The 15,725-nt window shown below is 41.7% G+C and overlaps 1 long non-coding RNA gene across 1 annotated transcript; it reads right to left on the bottom strand.

Annotated features, from left to right (window-relative positions):
* Nucleotides 1-451: 451 nt before the first annotated feature.
* Nucleotides 452-5,619, bottom strand: LOC125547986. The gene is made up of 6 exons (XR_007300858.1): nt 5,033-5,619; nt 4,715-4,918; nt 2,137-4,504; nt 1,675-1,815; nt 1,300-1,542; nt 452-689 (listed from the first exon to the last, which is right to left on the bottom strand). It is a non-coding gene; the product is annotated as an uncharacterized LOC125547986 (long non-coding RNA).
* Between the last annotated feature and the right edge of the window lie 10,106 nt (nt 5,620-15,725).

Here is a 15,725-nt window from a genome sequence, read left to right as displayed (position 1 = left end):
ACGATCAAAACAAAAGGTCATAGATTGTATGACCTTCTATTTTGGTCGCTGGATGTCTGCCCAGGCCACGTCGGATCTGACATGGCAATCTGACGTGGCAAAATTGCGACGAATTGAGAAGGTCGCAAATTAGAATCGGCCCGGTCCAATTTGGTGTTTTAGATGGGCCAAGCCCAACAATTCAGCCTTTTTACTATATATTTTTCTGGTAATTTTCTCTAGCTACATGGGTCCGATCCAACAATTTGGCATTTTTTTATTTTGGGCCATGGCCTTTTGCGAACCATTTCATTAAGCCTATTTTTCTAGTTTTTCAAAAATGCAAGGTTCTGATCCACTATAGTTTGGGTTGTAGCCTTTTAGAGCCCAAATATTATTTTGTCAAGTAGAATATTTGGTCTTTTTCATTCACAGATTTCAATTTACACATTTGAACAGCAAAATACCAATAAATATGTCAATTAACTGATCAAATCCAGAGATCATCCAGTCAAATACACACAAGAGCAAATACACACAAGAGCAAATACACGTATGCACGTCCAACTTGCACACACAATCAAAAACAGATACACAAGGGTGGCACGGCACCAGCTTAATTCCTACAAGGCCGCGGTGGTGGTATCTACGATGTGCGGGAGAAATGTTCAGGACCTCCTCTTCCTCTTCTTCTTACCTGTGTTCTTGAGCTGCAAGAGGACACAACACCGTTAAGCATAGTTGGTCAGACCATATTGACACGAATCACAAATGTTGGCACCCAGTGTATACTATGTAAGTGCTGGTATATTTTTAGTACCAAAACCATCACTAATGTGCATGCGTGCTTGGTTTATAAGCTTCATCCATATGATTGGCACCATCACTGCATATTGTTTCTATCGATGTACACAAGTGTGCACATACATAGCATGCTGCATGCATACGCATGCATGCCAGTATAAGCTGCATCTCAGATGCTTTTCATTGCTGATCAAGAGATTGTAATATTTTAATAATCCACATAGCTACTCCTACCTAGGTAGCTATACATAGGTGTACTAGCAGCCAGCCCAAACGTGAGTTGATCAGTAATTCAGCATACACTAGCTAGACAGCTATGTCCTATCCTAGCAGCAGCAACGACTTTTGTTTGTCATGTGTGTAAAGAGATGCATGCATTTCCAGTAAATATAAATGTATGCATGCTGCCATTGGCCTAGACCACACAAGAAGAAAAATGCTGCAGCGACCATTGGCCTAGACCACAAGGGCAAACATGACATTGCATCCCATGAGGCATGGAGGAGGATCTCTTACCATGACCAAAACAGCACTTCATCTTCACCTTGTCATCCTCACCCTTTTTGCATAGACTTCTCCTGGGGCCGCTCAAAGGCGTTCACGTCCAGCTTCCTGCTTGTCGACTTGTCGTGCTTGCGCCGGATCTGCTGCTCCTTGATCAAGTTCCACAGCTTCTCCACCGCCTCTCGCTGTCGGGCCGTGAACCGCCTCATGCTGTCGTATGCATGCCGCCCCAGGATGTCGATGGTCGTCTGCATCCTGACAAAACCAAGCCACAGCGAACTGAATTTCTGACAAATTCAAGCCATAGTGAACTGAATTTTAGAACAGCAGACAAAATATGTGGCATGCATATTCATGGGGCGTGCACAGGTCTGTCAGAGGACTCACCACGGTATCCTGTAGCGCCGAGCAGCAGTCTCGAGGCACTTCAGGAGGGCTTCACGCCGTGACTTCATTGTTATCATCGTCCACTATTTCCACTGCCAGGGCTGAGATGGTGTCTTTGATCTTCCCTACAACCTTTGAAAACTGCAGAATAAGACACCGGTCCATTAGTGCAAAATACACAAGCCAATTAAGCATGTTCCTCCAATATTATGCAATCTCAGATGCAAACAGGTAACAACACCTATTTATATGCATAAACTAACTAAGATTTTCTAGCAAGATAGGTGGCAGCACAGTTGACCTTGAAGGGCAGTAAGTAATTTTATCATCTTATCATTGGTCTGAGAATCAATATAGTGTAAAATTTCTGAGAGAAAGATGCATTTTTTATAGACAAGACATTGTACAAGAACAAGACACGGTCTGTAGATTAGCCAAAGTGAGATGGGGATGAGGTGGTACCTGCTATTGCTGCTAAACCAGGGGAGGGGAATGGTGGCCACCAGAGTAATAACACCCGGCAGAGAGAAGCGTTACCACCCGAACTCCTGGAGCCAGCAACAGGAACACCCAGCAGAAATCAAAATGAATCCAGGCAACAAACTAAAACCACCATTGTTACTGCACGATGCCAGTCCTTACCACTATAGACGACAAATGAAAGCCAGAAAAAAAACACCAAATAAATGGCGAATCAGGATTGCCTGGATAAAACAACAGCTTGCAAGCGCAAATCACAACCCCGTTGCGTATATTTATCAATACAAGAAACAGTAGAACTTTCAAAACAAATGATAAAACTTCAAAAATACATTACGCAGGGCCAATTCAAATGCACTGTGTGATTCATCTTAGATGCTATTTACAAAACCATGCAATAGAACATAACAATGGTCAGTTGAGTCTGAGATGCAGTGTTGTTTTCTTACTAGGTTATCTCTGTAAACAATATAGTACAGATCGTCCTTATGGCAGGTGATAATAAAGTTGATGATATCAAATAGAATGAACCACTAACGGTAATATGTTTGGTGCATAATCATGATGTTGGTACAAAACACATGTGATAGACTGAAAGAGAATGAACTTTATGGTCCTATAAGAATCTCACAATCTCAGCACAGAAATAACATGAAGGGTCACAACAGTAACATGATGACACACATTTGAGGTTACAGTATTTCCCTCACATCTCATAGCTAATATGACCATCACCGATGACCATAAACAGTGGTTTTAGCCCCAAGCCACCAGCTCACCAAAAACGGCAAGACAAGATGGCTAGGGGCTAAAACCACTAATCAATCGTCTACACGTATATATCTAGTCAATAAAATATCTACTACACAAGTGCATACAGTACTCAACATCTACTACAAGTGCATACAGTACTCAACATTCACTCAAAGTAAGTTGTGTAGGATCACACCATTCCATTTTCACTCAAAGTACAATAGTGCATCACATTTTTGGATGATCACCAAAGGAAAAACTACTCCTGGCTATGATCATCAACATCTACTACTGCCAACTACTCCCTGTGCAATCCTACTCTGCAGTAAAACTTCCTCACCCTCCATTCACCCTGTTCAAGCAGTACTGTGGTAAAACTACTCCTAATGCTACAACAGTTAACAGCAAGTTAAATTACTGTGATCTGCAAAATTTACAATAAATACTCCACTGAATATTACTGAAAATTAACAGAAGTTAACTAAGCTTTTTCTGTTTCAGAATATACAAGTCAGAAAATAAGCTTGCTTGTTTATGTAAGTAATGCACATTGGAGTACAATACTTCTATGGATTTCTGCAAATAATTCATGATTTTCTAACTAATCCTAGATGTCCATTTAATTAACTGGAAAAGTAAATTAAATCTTATTGAATCTTGTTAAATACTCCAAGCAAAATTACTCCACACATGTATAGTTCAATCTTGTTAAATACTCTAAGAAAAATTACTCCACACATGCACATGTCTCAAGGAACCAGCAGCGCTGCTTGCTCCCTTGGTCCGGCTCCTTACTGTGCAGGATGACTGAGACTCGGATGCAGAGCGAGCTCCTTGCAAATGACATATTGTATCAATGCTTTGCAGCAACAAAAGGAACTCACATACAATAGAACTTGTGCAATATCAACACCCAATTACAAAATTCTCAAAGAATGTTTCCGAAGGGATTAACCTCACAGCAACACACCAACCTAAATATACTACCACTGTACTGGCACCACCATACATTCAACCAACAAGATATAACAAATACCAAGTCAGGAAGCACATGCAGATAACTATGTTTGTGCAAATCAGATCTTCTGCATAGAATAGTACATCCTATTCAAAAGAATACAAAGACCTCAAGCCATGTAACTACTAAAAGAAGAGGCAATGAATGCAATTCTATATAGACAAAAACACATAGCAAAACTTCAGTATTTGGTGGTACAATGAAAGAGAAGTTCAGTTGAAGAATCCCTAATTGATGCAAGATTTGCTGCAAGAATTAGAATACCAATGAAAATGAGAAATGAGTACTGTTAACAAGATTAATGGAGTATAAATTGCTTAGCAATAGTTTAAAACACTATACCATGTTTATGCTATAGCACTGCAGCATATATATTCAATTTCAGACAGAAGGCTCAATTAAGAAGCCAAGATACAATCAGACAGAATGCAGACCTGAATGACAAACGACTACTACGATAACCATTCGGGCATTGGGCGTCTAAAGGCAACAACAACATTAGAGTCATTGACACCCTTATCCAAAATCACGTCCAACTTCTCGCTCCTCCCAAATAGGCTTGGGTGTTTGAGGGAGATCCTGCACACCAAACTTCACAACTCAGAACAAAATGGTACAGCTTCAGAGCTAAGAATAAGATGACTTCAGAACTCTGAACAAAATGGTACAAAGTTTAAACAGGGAGTAATCATTCCTCAACCCGAATCAGCCACATATGCCCTGCGTGAGGTCATCTGGAACCCATATGAAATCAGATTCTACAAACGGAATGAGAACAAACAAGCCCACCTTCCAATGATTTGAGAGATGGTGGCGCTGGAGCTGCTGAAAGGAAACGGGCCAGGAAAACAACACGGTCGGTAATTCCAAGGTGCGCAACCGCAACAAAACCGACCAATCGGTCGTGGGGGCAAAAGGCCGAGGACCTCATGGGCGGCAGCAGGAGCGCCTCGCAGAGGATGTGGGTGAGGTCGACGTGCAAATCCACCTTCGCTGCAACATTCACGCAAACACGTTAGCCACGCGCGTGGAACGACAAAATGGCGGAGCGGGCGGGGAGGGAGCGAGCTAGGGCCGTGAGGGGAGGGGAGGGGAAGGGGCACGGACCTTTGCCGGCATTGACGCTCTGCTAGGCTCCCATGACTGCAGACGCCGGTGGGGCTGGGAGGCGGCCCGGCTCATGCGGCGGAGGGGGCAGGGGCGGGGGTGGAGTGGCGTCAGGGGTGGAGTGGGGGGATTCTTGAGCGGCTGGGAGTAGACGCCCTCCTCGTCGGCGAAGTAGACGACGCCATCGAGGAGGTGCTTCTCGACGACCTCGAGGCTGGTGTTGAGGTGGTGCGGGTGGAAGTCGACTGCGGGGGAGGCATTGAGGCCGTCGCAGCAGCCGACGTAGCGGTGCATGACGGCGGTGCGGCGCAACGCGAGGGCGGCCTCCAAGGAGGGCTTGCCGGCCTCGACGACGACCCAGAGCACGGGCGGGCGGACGAGGCGCAGCGTCTGGCCCATCCGGCTGAGGTAGAAGGCGAGGAGTGGTGTGGGGGAGAGGGAGAGACGAGGGAGAGATGGTGAGGGGAGGGAGGGACGAGGTCGGCGGCGGTGGGTGAGGAGGACGGCGAGGTCGGCAGTGGGTGGGAGGTTGAATCGGGAGGCGGTGGGGAGAGAATGGATTGGGTGGTGGCGGTGGCGGTGGCGGCGAGGAGATGGGGGGAGGAGGGGTACGATGAGGGAAGGGGTGTAATGTGAGCTAGGGTTTGGGCTGTGGTGTGGGTGAGCGGTGAGGGGGCAAGGGCTACCGTTGGATCCAGAAGCATCCAACGGTGTTTGATGCATGATCTGCGTGAGATGGCTATGGCCCAATCAGAATGCAGTACGTGTGTATGCCGTTATGACCATTTAAAATTGGACGTTATGACCATCCAAAATTGGTCGTGGTCAAATAAAAATAAAATGTGAAGTCATGTCAGCATTTTATTTTTCATTTTTTAAGCGTCCAAAATGATTTTTTTGTGAAGAAAGCTATCAAATAATTGCACAAGGGTGCATCTTGAAATGGCAAACAATTTTGCTTAAGGAAGTTTTCATATTCTTTGCACGGAAATTTCATTTTCCATTTTTCGAGTGTCCAAAATGAGTTTTTTTGTGAAGGAAAAATAATAAACTTGTAATACGAAAATTATTTTTAAAAAGTGTTCTCAGAAATGAGCTATCATGCGCAAAGATTCATGGCTTTCAAGCCAAATGATCAATCTTTTGGCCACATTCATGACATAGTTTGTTCAAATGATCTCATATTGTGCACAAGGTTGTATCTTAGAATGACGAACAATGTTGCCTAAGGGAGTTTTCATTTTCTTTGCACGAAAAATTCATTTTCCATTTTCAGAGTGCCCAAAATGAGTTTTTTTGTGAAGGACCTACCATATATTTGTTGCAAAATTGAACCAAATCAATTTTCTAAAATACTAAGCCATATTTAATGCACAATTGACAAAATGGTTGAGTGTCAAAAGTTTTGATCCATCTCTGGTGAAAAAGACAAAATTCCGCTGATTCATTAGGAAGCGGGTCAAATTTGAACTGTAGCTGCCTCATAGTTTGCTATTTATTTTTTCCAAAAATTATTTCTAGGTACATAAGTATCTATTTAATCAGAGAAACATCAAATTTTTTCCAAGATTCAACCACTAGCTAGGAACGGTCAAGCCCGCCGTTTTGACCGCATTTTGAAACGGGCATAAAAAAATTAAAAAATTGGAAAACCTTCGCATTGTGTCATCATATGTGACCAAGTTTTCAGGAAAAATAATAAACTTGTAATACAGCAATTATTTTTAAAAAGTGTTCTCAGAAATGAGCTATCATGCGTGAAGATTCATGGCTTTCAAGCCAAATGATCAATCTTATGGCCACATTCATGGCATAGTTTGTTCAAATGATCTCATATTGTGCACAAGGGTGCATCTTGGAATTCCAAACAATGTTTCCTAAGGGAGTTTTCATTTTCTTTGCACGGAAAATTCATTTTCCATTTTTTGAGTGCCCGAAATGAATTTTTTTTTGTGAAGGATGTACCATATATTTGTTGCAAAATTGGACCAAATCAATTTTATAAAATACTAGGCCATTTTCAATGCACAATTGACAAAATGGTTGGGTGTAAAAAGTTTTTATCCGCCTCTGATGAAAAAGACAAATTTCTGCCGATTCAGTAGGAAGCGGGTCAAATTTGAACTGCAGCTTCCTTATAGTTTGCTCTTTATTTTTTCCAAAAATCATTTCTAGGTACATTAGTATCTATTTAAGCATAAATACATGGTTTGGTGGTGATACATTGAGGTTTGGACGGTGGCCCAGGACCCCAACTCCAAAGCGCGTAGACTCGCATGCCCGTCGCGTGGTCACCGCGTGACCTTGGCGTTGCTGTGTGTTCTGGTAAGCCTATGCATGTCTAGTAGGTTTGGAAATCCCCAGGTAGATGCTTGGAATAAAATAACAACAGAAGAATCTCATGAGGAGACCGAACTATGCTCAAACATGAATTAGCAGCCAAGTGTTTGATTAGCGGTACGGGAAATTCACAAGGCCAATGGTCCTGAGTTTTGGGTGAGGATGATCATCGACTAGGGAGACTGTCTTGGAATTTTTTTAGCTCAAATGGAGGAGTTTGGATGGCACTTGCTTTGCAAAGTACCACATCGGGTAGAAATATGGTTGTTGAAGTTGGGCTCAAATGGATAAGTGGATTCAGCTGAAATTTTGTGGAGTATGGTAATTTTGGCATAGTAAAGCACTGTAAAAAGTTTATACCATTTGGGTAATCCTAGCTTGTACTTCCTTCACAAAGCTTCTCTTTGGATAGAAACTTTAGAAATTTGTTGAGGAAGATTTAATAGGCAAATGGAGCTGAATATTGGAATGTGGCAATGATTTGTATATGTAAGATGGCACAAAAATTTTGATGACAATAGGAGGTGTCTAGATAGCACTTGCTTTGCAATGTGCCAATTTGGACAGAAAATGGAAATTGAATCTGGGCTTACATAAATGATTGGATTATTCTGAAAAATTTGGTTTATGGAGTTTCTATAGTCAGGGTAATGTCCTGGTAAATTTTCAGCAATTATAAAGCAACATAAAATGTAGTTGCTTCACAAACTGAAAATATTACCAGAAACAAAGATTCGATGATGAGCTCACATGTATTGTTAGATGGTGCTGAACTTTTGTGTAGAGCTATGACTTCGGCATATAGAACATGTGGAAAAAATTTAACTCATTACGATATTCCTATCTTGTACTTCCTTCATAAAGGTTCTAGGTGAATAGAAACTTTGGAAATTTGCCGAGGAAGATTTACTAGGAAAATAGAGCTGAATATTGGCATGTGGAAATGATTTGGGTATGGAAGATTGACAAAAAAATTGCGGGCAATAGGAGTGGTATAGATAGCACTTGCTTTGCAATGTGCTAATCTGGATAGAAAATAAAAATTGAAGTTGGGCTCACATAGATGTTTTGATTGAGCTGCAATTTGGAGGAGGGTGATAATTTGGGCATATGAAGACACTGTATAAATTTCATGCCATTTGGATGTGCATAGATAGTACTTCCTTCACAATGCTTCTAGGTGGACAAAAACTTTGGAAATTTGCTGAGGAAGATTTACCGGGCAAATGGAGCTGAATTTTGTCATGAGGTAATGGTTTGGATAGGAAAGAGTGCCCAAACTTTTTTAGGGCAATCAAGAATATAAAAATAGCACCTCCTTCACAAAGTGCTATTCTGAACAGAATAGGAAAATGAATATTGTTGAATTATATTTTAACTAAGCGAGGAAGGTTTTTGACATATTTGACGAAGATATGATCCAAAGAATTTATGAGAATTTTTTTCGGAATTTTGGGACTAATAGAAATATAGGTTGCTTCACAACCTAGGGCAAAAATTGACACATGGGCATGACACATAGGCAAAACTGATGAGGTGGCGCCTAGTCATAGCAATCCACCACAACTTACAAGGTTATGACCATCTATATTGATCATGACCAGCTAGAAATAAGGCAGTGGATCAGTGCTATCTGCTTTGTGACCATTTCGTGTAAGGAAATTACGACCTTTCTGACCAAAATGGTCGATATAGTTTAGTGTTTGGAGTCCCCCGAACAGCTTTTGACCAATTGGTCTCAAATGGTCATAGATTTATGACCAATTCTTCCAGGGTCACTGAAAGAAGGTCACTAGTTGACATATTTCTTGTAGTGCCATGACGATAAATCGCGCGTCACAGAAGTGCTTTCGTCAAGGGTGACCGACACGTGGCATCCACCGTAACGGAACACTGTTAAGCTATCGGGTCCGGTTTTGGATTCGATAACCCGTTAACAGCCCCGACCAATGGGGATTTTCCACGTGTAAAATCATCTTTGGCTGGAGGGAACATGTGTCGGCTCGCCGCTGGGACAGATGCCATCCACTCATTGGACCCAAAGCGCCTATGATACGCCGACACGTGGCACGGCCCAACAGAGGCCCATTCTTGTGAAAAGGCCGGCCATTTGACTTGGTCAAAAGGTGGCAGGCTGGCCCACGGCCAGCCTGTTAACGGCATGTTCGCATATAGCCCATTTACAACCCGCTAACCCAGGGCCCATTTATGGCCCATCTGAATTAGGCCCAGTAGCGTCATCTGGGCCGTCCAATATAATTCCAGTCCATTTTAACTTCTGGCCCATGTATGGCACATGACTTCTGTCGGCCCATATGAGGCCCTTAGTAACCATCAGCCCATTAACGACCCGTGGTAAAACTAGCCCGTAATGAATAGTGTATCACTTTATACCCATTAACGGCCCATTATACCGTTGGGCCATTTCTAGCCCATGTTATCTTTCGGCCTTCTCAGGGTCCATTTATTATTGGGCTCATTTCTAGCATTCGTTTAATTTCGGCATGTTACTGTCATTTTATGCTTGTGGGACAAATTCAGCCCGTGGTTACAGTCGGCCCGTTTGTGGCCCGTTAATACGTTGGGCCGTTTTCATAGCGTCATCAAATACGTCCGATTAACGACGACCCGTTATGGTCGGCCCATGAACGGACGATTTCAACTCTAACCCATTTACAGCCATAATATGGTCTGTTATTGGCCCATGTTTGGCCAACCGATCATACGGCCCGTTGAAGGCCCATTGATGATACGACCCGTAGAAGGCCCATTGTGTCTACGGCCCGAATAAGGCCCATTGTTTCTATGCCCCGTAGAAGGCCCATTGTTTCTACGAACCTTAGAAGGCCCATTGTTTCTACGGCCCATATGAGGCCCTTGTTAACTATAGTAAATATGTAGCCCATGGTTAATGTGGCCTAGTTTTAAAAAATAGACTATTGCGGCCACTAGCAAACCGCGGAAAAGGAACTGTACTGACTACAAGAAAACAAATAAACAAGACAATAAGGGAATAAATAGGCAAGCAACTTATGCTAGGCTATCACGGCTATTACACATATTACATCCACTGGGCATCAAAGTTCGCCACCAGTGCAAATATAGGGAACAAAGCAGCATGTAAACGCCACAGCAAAACAAGTCCAGAACTGAAACCACTTCAGAAGAGCTCAAGAAACAATATCCTGGGTACCCATAATGCTGGCAAGATTCTTAGCAAGCTTATTAACTTTCTCTTGTTTGGCGCTTAAATCCTCCAGCACTTGCTGTTGCACTAGAAAGTATGCATCTGAATTCTGCAGGGACTTCCTCAGTCCTTCGGCTTCCTGTCGCATAACATCTGATCGATGTCTTTCAACTTGAAGTTGAGACTCAAGAAGCCGAACTGATTCAGGCAGCGAGTTCAAAGAGCTGGTGCCAGCAGTAGTTGCCAGTAACTCGAACACTACATCAAGACAGGACTTTGGGGTTGTCTAAGTGTCTTCAATATAGTTTTTATCAGCTTTCTTGGAGACCAACAGGGATGTCTCACTATCTTGGACTTTATCTATATTACTTCTTGTACCATTGCATAACGGGGCACTCTTCTCTAATATTTTATCTACATTCTAAAAGAGAAACAAACAAACACATCACAGGTTTATAATGTAGTATATGAAACTCGTTTTGGTAAACCAGTTCAGTAGTAAGGTGGACAGGATAACAGCATGAAACAAACATATATCTATGTAGTATGGTCACTGTATGGTCTATATCATTCTAGTTTATGTTGCCAAATCAAAATAGATACAGTTCGAATCATATCTATTTAACACAAAGCAGCTTAGACATAATATAAGTGTGGGAAACTACACAGCAATAACAACACTTGTAAGGTGCATGGCATGAGAATATAACTGTTTATTCAATTGAAACTGAAATCAACATAGAGCAAGTTACAACAGCAAACACGTTAAAGAAACAGGTTTAAAACATACATGTTGCGCCATTGGAGTTTCAATTGCATCCTTCAAATTTGAAATTAGTTGGTATGAGTAAATACAGTGATGCAAGAGTAAAGTAGTATGAACCATAGCTACGAAACCTGCCCTGAGAACAATTCTTCTTCTGCTTTAAGCGTTGACTTGGGGTTTGGAGTGGTGGTCCTCGTGCTTTGGGCACTGCAGTTGCCTTACTAACTGCTCGTGTTTGGGTGCTCTGTGGTGGAGACGGTGCTGTGTCAACGGGAACTAGGTTACTATCTGCTGGGGTTGGGGTTAGAAGGGGTGTAGCTGGTTCTCTGTCCAACTGGGTAGGGGTACAATCTGCGTGAGTCTGGGTTATGTGTGGTGGGGCTGGTTCTTGGGCAAGTACAACCGTGGTTCTATCTCCATCGACAGATAGCACGATCTTCTCTGAAGACCGTGTTTTTACTCCCACAGATACTGCCATCACCCCCTCCAATTGAAATGGCTGATAAACAAGAAAAGTAATTGAATGTACAGACATTGTAAGATAGACAGGTGCAATGGATAGTAGGGAAGAAAACAGGGCATGAAATAATTCACATTTATGTTTTCTAACTAAACAAAATAGCATGACATAATTTCACATATATGATGGCTAATTAAACAGGATAGCATGACACAATTTCACATGTATGATGGCTAACTAAACAGGATAGAATGACATACTTCAAAATATGATGACTATGTAAACAGGATGACATGATATAACTATATGATGTGTCTATTAAAGTGGTTGGCATGCCATAAATCACAAACATGCCGTCGATGGAAACATGATGGTATGATATAATTCACGGATAGAATGACATAATTCAAAATATGATGACTATGTGAATAGGATGAGATGATATAACTATATTATGTCTTTAGAAATGGGTTGGCATGCCATAATTCAGATACATGCTGTCTATGTAAACATAATGGCATGATATAATTCAAATATATGATTTATATACTAAGGAAGTGAGTAGAGGGCAATCGCATATATGATGTGTCAACTAAGGAGATGGCATTCAATATCGTGTATATGATGTAAAAAGTAAGCATTGCAATACAACATATGCATGATATGAGTAATATAACCCTGCCAAGTTTGAGCATATACCTCAGGGGGATAATAGGACTGGTCATCTGCCTCTGAATCCTCCTCTGAAGAGCTATCTGTAAACAACAAGATATCTGCTTCACCAGGTAGCATTGTCTGCTCTGAAGACCTTGTTTTCACTCCAGATTTCTCCATCACCAATTCAAATGGCTGATGCATAGGAAGAGCAGTTGAATATACAAACATTGTCGACAAAAGCAATGAGAAATACAAAAAAGGACGGCATGATATAATTCACATATATGACGCTTGGCTAAACAGCATGGCATTGCATAATTCACATATATAATGCCTTGCAACAATATAACATTGCATAATTCACATATATAATGTCTTGCAACAAGATGGCATTGCATAATTCACATATATGGTAATTAGACACTAAACAGGTGGCATTCACACAAAGCATGTCTAAACTAAGCAAATGACATAACAATGCAAGATACCATACGCACGATATGAGCATCATAACCCTACCAAGTTAGAGCATGCACCTCGGGGGGAAATAGGACCGGGCATCTGTCTCTGAATCCTCCTCTGAGGAGCTATCTGTAACCAGCAAGACATGCGCTTCGTCAGATAGCATTGTCTGCTCTGAAGATCTTGTTTCCACTCCAGATTTTTCCACGACCGTGCCGAATGGCTGATGCACAGGAAGAGTAATTGAATGTACTAAAATGGTTGACAAATTTAACACGTAATAAAAAATGATGTCATGATATAATTCACATATAAGATGACTGGCTAACCAGGGTGGCATTGCAAAATTCACATATATGATGCCTGGCTAAACAAGATGGCATTGCATGATTCACATATATGATAAAGAAACTAAACAGATGGCATTGACACAAAGCATGTCTAAACTAAGCAGATGACATCTTTGATGTATACAGTAAGCAATGCAAGGCACCATATGCATGATATTACAAGTTAGAGCGAAGACAAGTTAGAGCGAAGACCTCATGGGGTAAATAGGAGTGGTCTTCTACTTTTGAATCCCCCTCAGAATAGTTATCTTCCTCTTGATTACAATCCGAAATGGGTGGAGGGGGCTGCCTTTGCGCCCACCATGGAGCGACGTCTGCATGAAATTTTATTACTACGCAAGGCTCGTCCCTTTTGCTCTACTTGTTCAGTTCCATTGTGTACAATAACTGACATGCATAGAAATAAAACATAGTGATATTATGTAAGGAGTGCATGCACAAATCCAGAGTGATGGTAGCAAACTGTGGATAGACCCAAAACAAATGATAGCAGGCAGATAATAGCTTTAGTTAAAAAATACAGATAATGGCTCCTTTAATATTTGTTTGCACCCAACATGAAACTCATAGTAGACACCCAAGATTAATCAGATAGTAGACAAATAGTACTGATTGTTGCCCCAATATGTACCCCACAACCATTGAAAAACTCAAGTTTTAGCATAAGTTTGGACCTGAGTTGGAGTCTAATAGGTGAACACGACGATAAAGTAGCATGTCATCATATTAAGCGATGCATAATGTAAGCAGAAACGGAAGAGTGCGACCTCTCTTGCGGACCCATGTAGTCCTCAAGGTCATCTGCTCAGTTGATGATGGTAATGCAGTTGTCGTGGCTACCGGCGGCAGGGAAGAAGATCTGAGGCAGTGAAAGACAGTCTTGTTGGGGATATTACTATCAGTTGAGACCCGCCCAGGAGGGGCCGAGTCAGCCCCAATGGCGGGTTACGCAAGAAGCCCAGTAAACATTCAAGATTGTAGTTTATTAAGACTTATAGAAGGCCGAAAGGCCTGAAGGCGGTTTAAGGCCTGATATTATGAACCGCCATATGTAAGGAAAGACTTGTAAAGAAAGGCATGTAAAGGAAGTCACCGAGCCGGACACGATTATAAGCCGGCCGGGACTCTATAGGCCACCAGGCGTCAACCCATGTATATAAGGGCATGACCCGGTGGCGGCTTAGGAAAAGAAACAACAAGTCGATAACCAAGCCGGCGAGTTGAGCCTCTTGGAGATCCAAACCTCAGCAATACCAATCCCAACTAGACGTAGGCTTTTACCTTCATCGTAAGGGGTCGTGCTACGTCTTGAGCTTGCGTTGGTTTTCCTCGAAGAGGAAGGGATGATGCAGCAGAGTAGCGTAAGTATTTCCCTCAGTTTTTGAGAACCAAGGTATCAATCCAGTAGGAGGCCACGCTCAAATCCCTCGTACCTACACAAAACGATAGCTACTCGCAACCAACGCGACTAGGGGTTGTCAATCCCTTCATGGTCACTTACGAGAGTGAGATCTGATAGATATAATATTTTTGGTATAAAGATGCAAAGTAAAAATAAAGGCAAAGTAAAAAAGCAAAACAAGATTTAAAGTGATGGAGATTGATATGATGAGAATAGACCCAGGGGCCATAGGTTTCACTAGTGGCTTCTCTCAAGAGCATAAGTATTCTACGGTTGGTGAACAAATTACTGTTGAGCAATTGACAGAATTGAGCATAGTTATGAGAATATCTAGGCATGATCATGTATATAGGCATCACGTCCGTGACAAGTAGACCGAAACGATTCTGCATCTACTACTATTACTCCACTCATCGACCGCTATCCAGCATGCATCTAGAGTATTAAGTTAAAAACAGAGTGACGCCTTAAGCAAGATGACATGATGTAGAGAGATAAATTCATGCAATATGAAATAAACCCCATCTTGTTATCCTCGATGGCAACGATACAATACGTGCCTTGCTGCCCCTTCTGTCACTGGATAAGGACACCGCAAGATCGAACCCAAAGCTAAGCACTTCTCCCATGGCAAGAACTACCAATCTAGTAGGCCAAACCAAACGGATAATTCGAAGAGACTTGCAAAGATAACCAATCATACATAAAAGAATTCAGAGAAGATTCAAATATTATTCACAGATAGACTTGATCATAAACACACAATTCATCGGTCTCAACAAATACACCGCAAAAAAGATTACATCGAATAGATGTAACATCCCAAATTTTTAATTTGGAATGTTATACACTAGATCATCATTGCATATCATATTTATTGCATTTTGGTTGATCCCAGAAATTTCACGCAACTCAAGGACCCTCGGAGAGAGTTGGGGATTTTGTTATTTTCATATTTGAGTTGTCTCAAATTTTGAGAATAGGATCATTTGATTTTATTTATTTTATCTTCAGTTATTTCTATTATAAAAATTACGAGAGAGGGAATAAAATGACTTTCCCAAAATAA

This window comes from Triticum urartu, chromosome 3, assembly GCF_003073215.2.
Source record: "Triticum urartu cultivar G1812 chromosome 3, Tu2.1, whole genome shotgun sequence".
NCBI classification, from domain to species: Eukaryota; Viridiplantae; Streptophyta; class Magnoliopsida; order Poales; family Poaceae; genus Triticum; species Triticum urartu.
This window is presented reverse-complemented; position numbering and strand designations above follow the sequence as displayed.